This window comes from Moschus berezovskii, chromosome 15 (assembly GCF_049115385.1).
Source record: "Moschus berezovskii isolate FMDL1 chromosome 15, NW_MosBer_1.0, whole genome shotgun sequence".
NCBI classification, from domain to species: domain Eukaryota; kingdom Metazoa; phylum Chordata; class Mammalia; order Artiodactyla; family Moschidae; genus Moschus; species Moschus berezovskii.
The window spans coordinates 39,846,222-39,863,203 of record NC_142474.1 but is presented as its reverse complement, the minus strand read 5'-3'; the positions used below and the strand labels follow the sequence as shown (position 1 = coordinate 39,863,203).

At 43.3% G+C, this 16,982-nt stretch overlaps 1 long non-coding RNA gene across 2 annotated transcripts; it reads right to left on the bottom strand.

Annotated features, from left to right (window-relative positions):
- Positions 1-237: 237 nt before the first annotated feature.
- Positions 238-16,668, bottom strand: LOC129559701 (uncharacterized). Of its 2 annotated transcripts, XR_016039166.1 has the most exons (4): positions 16,527-16,668; positions 2,852-2,933; positions 1,887-1,971; positions 238-1,344 (listed from the first exon to the last, which is right to left on the bottom strand). It is a non-coding gene; the product is annotated as an uncharacterized LOC129559701 (long non-coding RNA). The 2 variants fall into 2 exon arrangements; XR_008686636.2 differs by having other exon boundaries at positions 238-1,971.
- Positions 16,669-16,982: the final 314 nt, after the last annotated feature.

Below are 16,982 nucleotides of genomic sequence, written 5' to 3'. Positions count from 1 at the left end.
TTTAGAGGGCTATTAACGTTTATCAATGGAGTTAATAAATGTAGGCATTTATTAAGAGATTTAATGAATAATTGAAAACATCTTAATTATTAATTTGAATAAATTTTCAAATTCAGTTTTACAAATGTATCACATATTAGGATAAATAACAAAGATTCAATTCTCATGTATGCATTTTCACACAGTAAAATTTTATTAAGTAGATAAAACATTCACAAAAGGAAAATCCATAGGAGGAGTAATGTCCATATCATGGGTAATTTTCAACAAAAAATCATATATTTTTAAGACAGGTTTGACTCATTAAAATTTCATTCATCAGAATTAAAAAGAAAGCAAAAACATTTAATTTTAAGTACTGTGATTAATTCAACCAACTACATACAGAATTAAAGGAATTTTTACTGTTTTGTTCACATAATGCTGAAAACTTTTGACTAAATATATCAATTATTTTGTCATTCTATACCTCAGTCAGGTCTTCTTAAACTTTTGGTCTTCATTCTCTTCAAAGATCATCAACTCTGTTTCTCTTCAATAGGTCAAATTTAATCTCATAGCAGGAAGGTTTTTTAAAGACCCATATGGAAAAGCACTGTGTGTGACAAACTCTTTGATGGAACAAAAATGAATAAACCCAATCACTTCCCTCCAAGAGACTGCAATCTAGTTTACAGAAATCAATAGCTCTAACCTATAATAGATTTGATGATTATCCCACTGGGGATCTCACTCTTTTGTTAATCTGTACCTTGAATTCTAAACAAATATTTTTGGACTTGGTCAAGCTCCAAAGGAATGACTCTAGAAAATTGTCTTTATAGTGACGAGAAGACTGAAGAGCCTGTAGCCAAGCCAACACTGTCCTTGGTGTGCAGATACGATGGGAACAAGCTTAGTCCTTCCCCATGGGGCTGAGAATATAATAGGGGAACAGAACCAGTGTCACAAACTTCTCCACCCCAAACCAAAGAGCTAGAGCTCAGCTTTCTGCTCAGGGTCGCAGGCGTACATCTCACACAGAGGGGTCCGGAGCAGCAGAGGAGACGTAAGTAGAATTCAAAATCGTGTGCCTTCAGCCATTCTCAAAACCTCTCTCCTCTGTGTTCCCACAGCACGAAGTCCACCTGCCAACCTTGAGTGTTCCTGGTTCACTTCAACAGCTCTCTGAAAACTATCCTCCATCACCAAAGCGGGGGCTCTATCCAGTCCAGTCCTCTCCCACCAGGCTAAAGTGGAAACACGTCTTCTGAGACATTCAACTCTGGACTGAGGATGGTTTAGCACTCAGCTCCTCCCATCAAAGATGATCCACTGATACAAGGACATTAGGAACAGGAGCAGCTAAGAATAAGCATAACATGAGTTGTCCCCTTTTGTTTTCACAGTAGCCCTGTCAGGGAGCTGTCCCTACCCTCCTCATTTTAAGTTGGAAAGCAGAGTTTGGATGGATTAAATCTTGAACCCTTGATTGTGCCACTACTACCCGGCAGAAATACCACCTCCCCCTGGACAGCCTGTCTGCAGACCTCAGGATCTGGGCATTACTCTCAATTAGATGCTGCAGTTAAACCCTAGAAAGGTATGGGACACATGGTAGTGCTTCAAAGTTCCCCTGATAGCATCCTCGTTCATACAAGGGGTGGCCTGGTATGCTTTGGAACCAATCTGAGCCAGAGTTTGGATATCTGAGCACCCCCACCAAGCCTACCTTGGGTCCTGACCTGGGCAGGTTGCACTCACCCCAGAGAAGGCAGGTGTCTGCCCTGCAGGATGTGAGAACACAAGAGGTGGAGATCCCCCCAAAAGCCTTCCACAGTCAGCTCTCCAGGACCATCCTGTCTGTTGGCACAGGGTGTGAATATCTCCCTGACTGTCCTGCTCACCTTTGCTCTTCCATTTATAAAGAAATGGAAATCTTGTCTCTGTAAAGATTCTCATTCTCTTTCTTAGGACCAGCCCAGCCACTGTCTTCAGAGAAAAAAAAAAAAATATATATATATATATATATATCCATTGATTTCAAATGATGCTTTATACTTTGATAAGCAGCTTAAAAAAACAAATAAAACCCATAAACCAGACCCCAGGCTCTACAATAGCATCTGGTGTCTAGAGAAGAACGACCCCAGCAGAAGGAATTTTCTACTTTAGTGATGGGCGATAGCTATGACCTTAAGCTGAATTCTCATCCATGTGGCCATTGGTAAAGTTATTTCCATCTCTTTCATTGAATGAGATGTGAATATTTAATCAGGTGAAAGCACTGAACAAGAAAGCACAACACTTGGGGCGTTGTTTTCCTCCTGAAGACTCTAACCACAGGATGCCAAAGTCTAAGCATCCCATCCTTCATTCATGAAATGAGAGTTAAATACATCAGCATCCTCACAGAGTGATGGTGTGGGAAATGACAAGTTTATGCAAAAGTTAAGAAAATGTAAGCACAATCACCACACTTATAAATAAAGCTTCTTCCTTCCCTTATTTCTGAGGAAATTGGCTGTAGCGTCATTTTACTTTAATTAAAAATTTGTTCCCCAGACTTGTGGTTGCCAAAAAGTGGCAGGGTTGGGGAAGGGATGCAGTGGGAGGTGGGGTTAGCAGATGCAAACTATTATACACAAAATGGATAAACAACAAGGTCTTGTTCTATTGCACAGAGAACAATATTCAATATCCCAGGATAATCCAGGATGGAAAACAATATGCATGTATACGTATAATTGAAACATTTTGCTGTTATAGCAGAGATGGTGGGAATTAACAGAAATGAACACAACAGTGTAAATCAACTATACTTCAGTAAAAGAAAAAAATCGGGAAAGAGAAAAAAAAATGTTTTACGTACCCATTGCTCTGGCAGTTGCTAGCAAGTCCACGGTAAGTATTGCTGAACAGAGGTAAGTGTCAGGGTCCTGTGACCTGCAAGACTTTTCAGACACACACAAGAACACTAAGGCTGCTCTGATCAGTTTCTCCCAAAGCACAGGTTTAATTCAGGTGCAATTGGCGATAAGAGCAAACAGGAGCTTAATTTTTTCATCATCTGAACTCTTTCTACAGATACATAAATTCATGGCAGTATCATTAGACCCCAATAAGAGAAAATTGCACTTCCTGATGTGGAAGGGTGCAGACCTCAGTCACAAGATTGATAGGATTCTGGTGTCCCTCTTACTTCACGAATTCAAAGAAATCACTCTTGTAGCCAAAGTACTTCTCCATATAAAAGCCATACACCGAAGGCATTTCATAATGCAAAGCTCAATGCTATTCAGAAAAGGTTGACGCTTCTTTGAAAAATAAGGAATTCACTCCTTCTACTTCCCAAGTCTGATACAGTAACCACAGCCTCTGTTTTCCATATGTGTCATGTTACAGCTAAATATTGTTGGTGTGGATATAATGGAAGTGTAATTGAATTTACTTCCCAAAAGAAACCTGATCTCAAGCAGAATGAACACTTTTGCAGTACAATATACAACTTATCTTTCCAAAAAAACAGGGAAAAAATAAACCTGTACATTTTTTCCGTGAATGTTGCTTTGCCCCACTGCTCCCCTCACCCCCAACCCACACACACACCATCTCCTGTCACCAAAGCCTAGGAATAGCATTAAAATCAGCTCAAATTCCAGGTACAGAACACTATAAATAGCCTATCTTCAAACCCTTGTTTAGAATGCAAATAAAACCTCTATGGATACAATTTTAAATAGGAATTGCTTATACATTTTGTATCTGTCTTACGGAAAAAGCTTTCCTTTTATGGGGAAAGTTATTTCTGTTGCACACATTTTGAACACACCTCAGTCTTTTAGAAAACAGATTAAAACCTAGTCTTTCCAGTGAAAACACTGATGACCTGATTTGCACATTCTGCCATCTTCATGTTTGACACACAAAGTGTCATCAGAGTCTTTTTGCTGTCAGAATCTTCTGTGCTCCAGCCATAGGACAGAATTTCTAATGAATGTGCTGTTCACTTTCCGAATGCGTTGGGACCTGTGTGCTGGAATCCTCTGTTAGTTGGCTTAGATATTTATTTGAATTAATGAAAGAAAACCAAATAATTAGCATATTAGCATTTTTCAAAACAACTGAAATTAAAATCCGGATCTGGATATTGGTGATTAAGCAATGCTGTTTGGACAGCCTGTCTGAATGCCTTCATACTGTTGGTTTAAAAAAAAAAAAAACTATTTGCAGTTTAAAAAAAAAAACAACTATTTGCTTCATTTGTCACATAAGTTTCAGCATTTTCTGAGGCCCTGTTCTGCCCTCAGTCAGTCAGTTCAGTCTCTCAGTTGTGTCCCATTCTTTGTGACTCCATGGACTGCAGCACGCCAGGCCTCCCTGCCCATCACCAACTACTAACTGTACTGGACGGTTACTGTGTTTTAGGCACTGTGCGAGACAGTGTGTGTGGTCTGTAAGTCTGGATTATATTCACATTTTAATTAAAGGAAGCTGGCTTAGAGAAGTTATGTGTCACATAAGATCTACTCCTTTAAAAACCTATATAAATTTATCCTTGGACTTTATATAGAAACTAAAGAAGTCAAAACAGCCTTTGATACTAGGTTGTGCAAACAGAAACTCTTGCCTTGTTTCTTGATGACAGTGCTCAGAGTTGGATGGTGTCTCTGAAGGGCTTACAAGGCTAATGCTGAAGTCCTTCTGTTTTTCCTCATTTCAGTTTCCATTCTGATTAAGATTCAAAAGGAACTGAACACTAGTACAGAAAAAAGTGTATGTCATTAAACACAAGGCCAAAAGACTCAGCAGTAATAAAAGAAATGGACAAGGGTGTGGGGAGCGTCCTGACGTCGGAGCGGTGAGAGCAGTGTCTTTGTTGCGGCACCAAGTGCATCCTTCCAGCTGTGCCTGTTATCTGTTTTTGAAGTCATTTCAGAATAGGTTTTGCGAATGTTCACGAGCTCATTCTTTAGTCAAAGTGGTGGATCTTTATGCCACGGGAAGATCTGTGCCCATGGGCCCTGAGTGGGCCCAGCTTTCACGTGTTTGTGCTGAAACACAGGGTGGGGCAGATAACCCTGGAGGGTCAGAGAGCTTTGTGGCCAGTATGCGGAGTGTGTGTGTGTATTGTGTGTGTGTATACTGTGTGTGTGTGTACTGTGTGTGTGTGTTGTGTGTATGTGTGTGTGTTTGCTGGGAACATACCAGTACTCAGGCAGCAAACCGCATAACCTCGCTCCAACCTGTACCTCCTCCCCTGCCCTGTGTGCTTACACACACACACTCACATGCACACACAGATACAGATACATATACGTATCTGTACATATACAGAGACAAATGCACATGTGTAGACATGTACACAGAGACATATACTCACAAATACACACATAGGTACATATATACTCCTACACAGACACACACACGCATAGATATACACACATGCACTCACATACACACATGGAGATACACATACCTATGGGCACACGCACACACACAGACACACATATATACACATATACACACGCACACACAGACACGCAGATTGTCTTCTGGGTCTAGGTGGGGACAGAGGAAGTAACCTCTCCTTCTTCCATCTCCCCTCCCCACACTCCAGCCAAGGCTCACCCAGGTCCCACCCCAGGTGGGAGGATCACTGGCCAGGGTCTGGACCAGGCCCCCAGGCTGGTGAGTTGGACCAGCAGCGAGTCAACCCTGGGCAGGCATGAGGAGTCGGGCTCAGGCATCAGATAAAGATATTTGTGAGCCCAGCCCCAAGGTCTCCTCTGGCCCAGACTCCTGGAAGCCTGCCCGGATTCTACAGGAATCCATGTGGAGCCACAGAGCCAAGGCTGATCAGTTAGGAGGCTGTGACCTGACACAGAGTGGGCTGGCACTCTCCTCCCACGGGAGAGGCCACATCCCCGAGGCCACCTCCCCCAGGGGCACACGGAGCCCCTCCTGTGCAAGAAGGAGGACTGTAGCTTCTGCCCACACCGCTTCCTGGGGCGGCCCCCCATGCCCCCGTGAAGTGTCCAGTGAACCCAGCTTCTCCAGCTCAGCTACCGGCCCGCCTCTCCTGTGACACTGACCCATCCACCAGAACGGATGGAGGGACGGATTCTGTGTGTGTGTGCTGGGGCAGTGAAGGGTGGAATGAGAGGGTGCTCCTCCTGCAGCCATCTCAAGAGAACATTCTGGAAACGCCCCTTTATCCTCTTCCTCATTATTGTCCTCAAAATCGCAGCCAGTTCCAAACATTCTTTCCCTTATTTTTCAGGATCCTGTTGGGCCTGTGGGGTTTTCCTGATTTTCAGTAAGATCTGTGATACCAGGGGCTACAGGGCAGTCTGACCCTTTCTGACGGTTTGGGACCTCAGCACCCTGTGAAAACCTATTGACAAGACCATTTACATAAATCTAAACGTACTTCAGATGTCACCAACTCAGCATAACTTTCCTATCATTAAATTATTCTGTTCTCAGCTTTTAAGTGTTTAAGGTTCCCCCACCACCACCCCCATCAAGTGTGCTCTTCTCTTTGTAAGACCAGGGAGTTGGGACAGTTTCTTCAGTTTCTTCTGGAAGGCTGTTTCAATTTGCAGGTTTTCTCCAATATCCACTTGGTTTTATCCGCTTTCTTTAAGGTAAACTGAGCTGTCCTCAGTAGCCTGAAGTAAGAAATCTGCTGATGTTCCAGTGCTCAGGCTAAATTCCAAGGTTTCTCATCATCTCATACCACACAATCTGCAACCTTATCTCTCCTCCAAGTAACCAGTTTCTTATTTTCAGAGCAGAGGCTTCCCCATTACCTCTGCTGGTGCATTCTGACCCTGGGGCTCTGGACACACCATTCAAGCTTCTGCTGACCCGTAACTGTTGACCCTAAATACAGGTGTACTCACAGTCAGACTTCCTTCTCCAGTTATTTTTTTAAATGCTTTTTAGCTTTTGCATAGTAAAGGAAACCATAAAACAAGACAAAGAGTCAACCTTCAGAATGAGAAAAAAATATTTGCAAATGAAACAGCTGACAAGGGATTAATCTCCAAAATATTCAAACAGCTCATGCATCTCTATATTAAAAAAAAAAAAATGACACAAATAACCCAATCAAAACCTGGCCAGAAACCTCAATAGGCTTTTCATACAAATGGCCAAGAGGCACACAGAAAGATGCTCAGTATCACTAATTATTAGAGAAATGCAAATCAAAACTACAATGAGATAACACCTCACACCAGTCAGAATAGCCATCATTAAAAAATCTACAAACAATAAACGTTGAAGAGGGCTTGGAGAAAAGGGGACCCTCCTATACTGTAGGTGGAAACACAATTTGATACAGCCACTATGGAGAACAATATGGAGTTTCCTTAAAAAATGCAGGGTTTGTTTTTTTGGTTTTTTTTTTATTGCTTGGGATTCCGATACCAACATGGCAATATTTCCAGCTCGGAAACAACACGGGAAAATGCATTGTGTCTATATGACTTATAGCAAACCCGTATACCTATGTTGCTGGTATATGTATTTCATTTAATACTTTTTCTGAACTAAAACTTTTTTCCTTAAAGAAAACTCAGCCTCCACATCTACCAGACAACTGTTATCCAAAGAAAGGCTCAATTTGGACCTAAAAAACAAAAAGTCAAACAAAAATGATCACATTTTTAGCCAAAATCTCTTCTGAGAGATTGAGTTATCAAGTGAAAATAGACTTGTGGGGAGGTCATGAGAACCACAGAGCAAGATTTCATTCATTTTGAAGACTTCTTCACCTTAGCTGAACAGTAAAGTTGTTTTGGTAATGGTGTTCAGACTTGTTGTAAAATTGATTGAAAAAAGCCTAAACATACCAGATGACTACTCTGGATATAGTTCTTATATAGAATATCTAAGCATCTAAAATTGTGACTCGGAGCCCAGGAATACTACAGATTCATAGTCGTTGAGATGCACCATGTGATATAATCATACTAAGTATATATTTCATTTTTTAAGCATGCATTTCAAATGTTTCATTCTTAATACACCAAAATGAAAAGGAGATTGCCTTTTCTTCTGATACTGCATAGAAACAAGTAGAATATACACTTTAAAAGTATTTGTTCCCTATGCCACTCAGAGAAGAGAGAATTAGCATACTGACTAGCTCTAACTCTCAAATCTGCCCTTCACTAGCCAAGTGGCTCCCCAAGGAAGTTACTACATTTCATCAAGTTCTGAGTCTTCTTCTGTTTTATAGAGACATTGATATCTCTACAAAGTCCACACTGGGCTTGGGAATGTCAGTGAGATAAAGTGCTTGAAAGCACTCTGATCGTTGTATTCTAGCATTTCACTTTCATTGCCACAAACCTTAATGCCATACCTAGAACAAGGGAATCTATATGGACAAGAACTACAGGCTTTTCCTTTCCTTTCCTAATAAAAGTTAGTATCAGTGGAAATCAGATGGGTCACAGACAAAAGGTAATTCTCCCCATCGTCACCTACTTTTCCTTCGATTCTATGGCAGCATCTTATCCCCAGTCTACGTTGTTTTTCATCCAGGTTTTCTTTCTCTTTGAAGACCATGGAGCATAGATGGGGCTGGTCTTAGGCACATTTGCCAAGAATCTAATCAGTGTGGCTGATAGCACTTACTCATCTTGTTGATAAATAGGAGGGAAGAATAGCCAAATTTCCCAGAAACCAAAATGAAAGTACTCCACTTTCTTCCTCCTTAAACAAAAGAGCTAGCCAAAGAAACAGTGTCCTTAGGGAGAGAAGTCGCATCATGTCTCCCTACCACCTCTGACTGCACCATCATAGAAAACAGAGAGGCCACACTCCTAAGCTGACATCTAGATGACATACATGTATTCTTTGGAAAAGTTGCCATCCTTAGATACTTTTAGTAGAATTCTTGAAATAAATACACTTTTTTTTCTGTAAAGTGTAATAGATGCTGAAGACACCACAAAATTGCAGAATGCCATCTTTCTAAATAGTCTAAGGTGATATCCTGCTTTAGAATAAAAAGTGCTGTAGTAAATTATCTGCACGTGAGCGTGAAATCATTGGTCCTATGACTAAAGCTCGTCTATGTGGGTACATCCTGATTCTGTCTTCCTTCCAAAAGGAAGTTGATTTACAAAAACATCATGTCAGCATCCACATGTTACACTATCTTGAACATGTTCTTGGAGGATGTCCAAAGGTTAGTTAGTCATGAGAAAAACATCTTTATCTTATTTATTGAAAGCTTATTGTAAAATTTTTGTTTACCAAAGTCCTCATTGTGGCATTTATATATATATATTTATATATATAATAACATGTATGAGGGTTTCCCTGGTGGCTCAGCTGGTAAAGAATCCGCCTGCAATGAGGGAGACCTGGGTTCAATCCCTGGGCCAGGAAGACCCCCTGGAGAAAGGAATGGCAACCCCACTCCAGTATTCTTGTCTGGAGAATTCCATGGACAAGAGGAGCCTAGCAGGCTATAGTCCATGGGGTTGCAAAGAGTTGGACAAGACTAAGCAAATTTCACTTTCACTTTCATAATAACATATATATTATGTACACATAACATATATAATACACACAACTAGGTCACCATGCTATACACCTGAAACACTGTAAATCAACTATCAGTTCAGTTCAGTTCAGTCGCTCCGTCCTGTCCGACTCTTTGTGACCCCATGAATCACAGCACGCCAGGCCTCCCTGTCCATCACCAACTCCCGGAGGTCACTCAAACTCATGTCCACAGAGTCGGTGATGCCATCCAGCCATCTCATTCTCTGTCGTTCCCGTCTCCTCCCACTCCCAATCCCTCCCAGCATCAGAGTCTTTTCCAGTGAGTCAACTCGTCGCATGAGGTGGCCAAAGTATTGGAGTTTCAACTTTAGCATCAGTACTTCCAATGAACACCCAGGATTGATCTCCTTTAGAATGGACTGGTTGGATCTCCTTGCAGTCCAAGGGACTCTCAAGAGTCTTCTCCAGCACCACAGTTCAAAAGCATCAATTCTTCGGCGATCAGCTTTCTTCACAGTCCAACTCTCACATCCATACATGACCACGGGAAAAACCATAGCCTTGACTAGATGGACCTTTGTTGGCAAAGTAATGTCTCTGCTTTTCAATACGCCATCCAGGTTGGTCATAACTTTCCTTCCAAGGAGTAAGCGTCTTTTAATTTCATGGCTGTAATCAGCATCTGCAGTGATTTTGGAGCCCCAAAAAATAAAGTCTGATACTGTTTCCACGCGGGATAGGATGTAAATATTTTTAAGTGCTCCTATTGAGCTATAGCGTATATTTCCCCTAAGGATACGAAAGCATGAAGAGGGACGTTGGCCCTACTTGTGAAGAAGTTCATAAGCAAGTGCAGAAGACAAGGATGAGGACACACTTCAGCCACACTCCGACGTAGGAGTACGAGCGATGTGGTCACGAGTGTAACTTTCACGAGAAGGCTGGCTATTTCCCCAGCAAAAGGAAGTGTCCCTTGAGCCGTGTTCTTCTACTGAGTAGTGGAATCTGTTACCTTGCTGTGTGTTTACAGATGGGTCCACTGATTTCCATGGGGAGCAGTCACTCTTTATGTCCCGAACCTTTGAGGTCACAGACAAATGGGGACAGTAAATGGTGAAGTCCCCTGTGTGCAGGTCCAGGTTTCTGTTGGGTTCATTTGGACTCATTCCTGCACTGAGATAGGGGGGTGTCTCCAGGACGGAAAATGATGTCACATGGCCTCAGCCCGCTTGTCTACCTTCCGCTTAGGAAGCTTGGCTTGGGGGTGGGGCCGTGCTTAATACAAACACAGATGAACCCTTCTCCTGGGTCAGAAGCCTGCCCCAAATGCATTTTCCCCTGGGCTTACTTTAGCTCTGTTGTTTTTCTCACGAGCTTCCTGGAAAACAAGATTCTCCAGACACAGCCACACACATGCGCTTCTTAGCAAGAAGCATTGAGTGAAGCGCTCTGGGCTGGTGGAGTTCAGACGCCCAGCTCCTTCCTTCCTTGGCGTTGGAGAAGGACAGAGAGCAGGCGACCAACTGCCTCCTTCCTCAAAACTCAAGTCTATAACTGGACAAATAAGTGAGCCTCAGGGCCAGAACTGTCTTAAATGGATGTATCAGAAGATATGTAGGGCTGGCAGGTCCCACTTCCAACGTTATATCTCCACAGAAAACGGGGCTAGGGCACCATTAAAACCTTCTACATGGCTAGTCTATTTATATGAACAGTCAGAAATATGCTACACAAAATTTAATTGTGATCAGCAAATACTGACCCCCAGTCTGACAAGCTTGTCACATCAAGATACTGCTGCGTTGCTCTTCTTTGAACAAAATGCCTCCATGTTGCACTGTGTCATGTTCAAGCAGGCCGGTGAGAGCACAAAGGACCCAATGTCAACTTGCCCTCAAAAATGCTTGATTGAATTAGGGACGAGCCTAACATAAATGACAAATGACACCTCATGTTTTGGGTTTTCTCCCTTCGTGGGGTGCGGCCTACGTCCCTCCCAGTTGACTCTGGTTGGAGGTGCATCAGCTTCAACCACAGCTTATGGTGAATGTGAAGCTACAGCGCTCTTGAAGTGTGGTCAGGGAAGACTGTGCACCTTGATGTGGTTCTCTCAGGATGCTTGTACATCCAGCTCTACAGAGTCTGGCATCATGAGGGGTCACCTGCTGGCGCTCCAGGCAGTACCTCGGCCAAGCTCATAGCCAACAGCACCGAGCCACCCCAACCTCCAGCCCTGGCAGCCTTCAGGGGACAGCAGCTCTGGACAAGGTCCAGGTGCAATGGCATGAGGGGCCCCATGTGAGAACTGCATGCTTGAGCCTGTCCCAAGTCCTGGCCCACAGGTCGCCAGGAACAGTAGCTAAAGCATACAGCAGCAGTGATGCACTGCTACTGCTGCTGCTGCTAAGTCGCTTCAGTCGTGTCTGACTCTGTGCGACCCCATAGACGGCCTCCTACCGGGCTCCCCATCCCTGGGATTCTCCAGGCAAGAACACTGGAGTGGGTTGCCGTTTCCTTCTCCACTATGTACCATCAAATGGATGTGCAACCAGGAGCACAGGAAGGGCGCTCCTTGACCCGAGGTGAGTCCAGAGCCGTGGGAGGGTGCTGGAGCATCCAACTCCTAGACATCTTTTAAAGGATCCCAGGAATAGGGGATGAGGGGATAAAAGTAAAGACAGTGGATGAGGTGCTGTTACTAGGAAGTGACAGCCTGACCCGGCTTTAATTCCACAGCCACACATCAGGGTCAGAGTGATCTGTCATATGTGGGGTGGGGAGCTCTTCTCTCTATCCCAAGGGTGACAGTTGGGGCAGCCCACTTCTGAAGGTATAATAGTAAACTCAGTCACCTCAGCCTTCTGAGATGGCTTGCCTGCAGAGGCTCATGACACTCACACATATGTGCCTGTTTCACCATTTGACCCACACTGCACCCAAGTGAGGAAGCACAGATTAAAAACCGAATTTATCAGTACTGTACAATAGTCCCCTTTTTCCCCTCTGTATCTTTGTCAGAAGGGGAAACAAAGGAAAGTCTTCCGTTCACTTGATATACACGAGAAGACTCTCAGGCAGCAGAAGATAAGATGTCACTGTGAAGAAAGTATCAGAGGATCCCCGGGGATGCCTGAAATGTGGACCTAAAGTCATATTCAGAAAGACTGGTGGATTTCACTTCCTTTAGCGTACTGAAGAACGTTTGTGTTCGGAAGCCTGTGATGCTCCTCACGTAGAAAGTGAATATCATGACAGTGTTTTAAGTGCTCTGTGAGTCTAGTTAACGGAACCAAATCAAGCTGGTGGAGTCTGCACAGCCATGAAGGGCAGGTGGCCTCCGTCTCCATGCGGGAGCAGCAGGCAGTTCCTGATGTGTCCTGGGGGCAGGAAAATGTCAGGGACAAGACACGACATTAGCCTCCCAGGCTGAGGAGTCAACTCAACTTAGACCTGAATTCTGGCTTTGAAAGTTACCAGCTATGTGATTTGGAGACTGACCAAATTTCATTAGTTAAGCCCTTGGTTTCCCTCACATACAAAGGAACCACACCGGACAAGGTGAGAATGTCATCTCGTGCCAACAAAGGATGTCTTTACCCAACCCCAGGGAAGCTGTGACCTGATGAACACTGTGGTGTGCGCCTTCCAATTGCTTAAAACCTGGAGTGGAGACATAATTGTCAGATGGAGGCTGCACAGGGGATGGGTGTGGGAGGACGGATGGGGTGGCTGGCTATGGAAGGAGAAATCAAGGCCACAAACCAGAAAGGAAACACCTGCCCCATGCAGGACATGTGGACACAACCATTCTCTTTAGCCGCCTGCGCAGTATTTTCTGGCAGTTCCATGTGAATTATGAGAGGGAGCAACAGAGGTAGATACGTTTGGGGGAGTTACGTTGATACACGCTCTAATCCAAGAAGGATGATGAATGGGCACTGAAAGGGAGCCCAGCATGTTGCATTATGAGTGTTTATGGAATCAACGCCATCTATAAGGAACACGCTCACCGCCGGGAGGCACTCAGTGTCAGTTGGGGGAGGAGAGAGCTTAGTCATGGGTCCAAACCACAGGTAAGCACATCAGAGCTGTAGAACAGGTGTCCTGGAGAGTCCGTCTTTGGGTTTTGTATCAACCTTGTGCCCATTCTGGAAATGAAGAGCTCAGAAACATTTAGGGCTTAACTAAAAATGGAAAGAAATGCTAGCTCTTATACCTGTAAGTTTTAGATTTAGGGAAAAGGGGTTTGTTTTTTTTTTAATTAATGTCTGAAATATATTTCTCATAAAGCACAGCAATATATGTGAGGGATATGAAGTACTATACCCTATGGAGTAGAGTCTCAGCCTGACAGAATCTGGGGGAGGGGTGCTTTCTCACGTCCCAGCCTGAGTCCCTATGGATTCTGTTCGGCCCTCCTAAAGTGCCCTACTATCTTGGAGGGGAATTATGGCAGGAATGAGCAGTGTTACTATGGTGATATGGGACGTGCGTCAATAAAGCGAACACAAAGCACTGATGGAGAGGAAGATGGTATTTGGATCCCCTGATAGCCATCTGCACAATGGCCCAGTGACCAGCACCTGAGGACTGCAGTGTTTACCGGCCTCGCAGGCACTCAGGGGCCCTTTTGGATCCACAATTTTCACTCATTCAGAAATGCCCAGGTCGTGTCGGCTGATGGGTCAGTGTGATCGATTTTTGTCTTTCCTCTCCAGGTGGAAAAATGATGAGGTTATACTGTACTCTGTCAATTCTCACAAGCATTATTAATAAGTGAGCACTGCTTTTGAAAGTATATAATACATACCTACTAAGAAGGTCCAAACTGATTGCCTTGTGACTCAAATTTCAAAACCGCTTATTTCCTTACTGTATTACACACATAATATGCAGCATGGTGACTATGGTTAACAATACTGCAATGTGTATTTGACAGTTGCTTAGAGAGTAGAGTTTAAGAGCTCTCATCACATGAGAAAAAATTTTGTAGCTATGGATGGTGACAGATGTTAACTAGACTTAATTGCAGCCATCATTTCACAGTATATACATGTATTGAATTGTAATGTTGCACACATGTAACTAATATATAATAGAGTATATATGCTCATTACATCTCAATTTTTAAAAATTTTAAGCAGGAATAAAAGGAGAAAAACTCTAATTCTCAGAAAAATGTTTAAAGGCCCTGCCTCTTGTAGAATCAAAGAATATAAGGGAAATTTCTCTCTTGTTAACAAGGAGGTTTTCTGTTCTGTAAGTTGTACATTTTACCCAAGACAGACTTCACCAGGCACTTGACCTGCCACCATCTTGGATGCTCCAAGCAGGAGATGTGGTTTAAGTAGAAGGTAGGTTGGGGGAAGCCCAGGGGAGCATGGTCTTTGGAGGTAGACTGTCCAGGCAGCCACAGTCGACACAACTAGGGAAAGTGTCAGCAGAGAGGGGGCTAGTGGAGGACTCTCCAGAGAGAAGAGGTTGGGGAGCCAGGCGGCTTCAGACTAGACTAGCTTAAGGCCCTTCTCCTGACTCCAGGTGAAGACAGCAGGTGTGGGCAGAGGACACAGGTTGGAGATCACAGTCCTCAAAACATCCTCAGGCCTCCTGATGTTATCAGAACTGGAGCCCTGGAGGCATTTCCAGGGGGGGCAGAGGGTTGATCTTCTAAGGGAAAGGTTGTTGAGTGAGTTAGGGAAATACTCCTAACTGCCCAAAGTTCACCCCTCTCTCTTCCACCTGGGGTGCCTCCAAACAGATGACCCTGCAATATTTTGACTAAACTGATGGCATGGACAACAGCTGGGTGCTGAATGGCATAGCCCTACAGCATACCTAGACGGTGAAACCCAGCTCTCCCTGAAACGAAACTTCCCAACTCACAGCCACTTCCTCACCTTCCCACCCCCCACTCAAGCCCCTACAGGTCCACTGGCTGTCTGGAGGCTAAGCCTGAACACACAAGCCCTGTAGAGAGATTATTTTTATTTTTTAACAGTAAGAATAACAACAATTCTTTTGCAGAGCCATTCTTCACCCAGTTTAGCATTCTGAGGTTACTCAGATTGGACTGTTCCTTGACGGCTATCTGACATTAGGATTTTCTTACAAAGTTTCCGATAAAGAGAGCACCTGCTTGAGGGGCTTCCCTTGGCTGCTCTTCCACAGTGGAAATCGACAAGCCTTTCAGGGTGACCATTAAACATCAGGGACCCCTCCTTCAGAACACCAAGTTTGGAACCACTTCTGGAGTCTAACCAGCTCCAGGCCTGACAGTTAAGGGTGTCAGTGGATGAGAGTTTAGATGATTGAATCAATTGACCGCATGCCAGGATATGCCATATTTTATTTATTTTTATTTTTATAAGTTTCTGTTATTGGAGTATGGCTGTTTTACAGTATGGTATTAGTCTCTGCTGTACAGCAAACTGAGTCAGCCACACACATATACATACACCCCTCTTTGTCACCACAGAGCATTGGCCAGAGTTCCCTGTTCTATACAGGAAGTTCTCATTAGTTATGCCATATTCTAGAACTTAATCTCAAGGCCACTCCTAGACCTGTGAGGACGGCAGCATGTGGTCCAACAGAAATGCCATGGAGAGACACTTAGTGACAAGCACTGATGAACCCCTATTGAAATGAGATCATTTGAGTGCATTCCTTGACATATTTGTATTTACACTGAAGCATCAAAAACACATTATATTCGTAGGAATTTAATTTTACTCTTTGAGCAAAGTAAGTTATGTAACTAGCTAAAAGGAATGCAAAAGCAATTTGCAAACATGAAATTGCTTTAAGGAATAAATGTATGATGATGCTATTAAGATTATCATCAAAATTCAATTAAATGTTCACTAGTTTTTAGTTATGAGAAGGAGCACATATACAGAAGTGAAATGCTAGCCAACTGTTAAATAATAATTAGTGGAAGCAACATTTCCTGATTCCACCCTGAAAGTTAGTGAAGCATTTCAAATAAGTTTTATAAAAGCGAGTTTAAAACCTACCTGGAGTCTCATTCAGCATGCCTTGGGAATTTGAACTCCTTTTCATGGATGAAAGTGTAAGCATTTTTCTGTTGTGTGCAAAAAGTTTTCCTTATTTTTTTTTTACTTCCTGTTGAAATGGCTACTTTCACCCATATATGGCTTCAAACACACAAACCATCTCAGAGCGCCTGTTGAAATTTTTCACTCTTGTCCTAGAGCTAATTTTGGACTTTCAGTCCTAACGATCTCTTCTGGGAACTTTGTCAGTGAAAACAGCATAGTAAGGCACATGTAAATACCATGTTGCATTCTTGAACACAAACCAACGTGTTTTTGTATTTGGTTTATTTGTTTCTGGAACATCTGTTTATACGAAGTTGCCCATGACAATTGAGAAACACGTTTTCAGCTGTGTGTACAGGAGGACTTTGAAAGCAGTTGCAGATTTCAAAGCAAGGCAATATCCTTACGGTG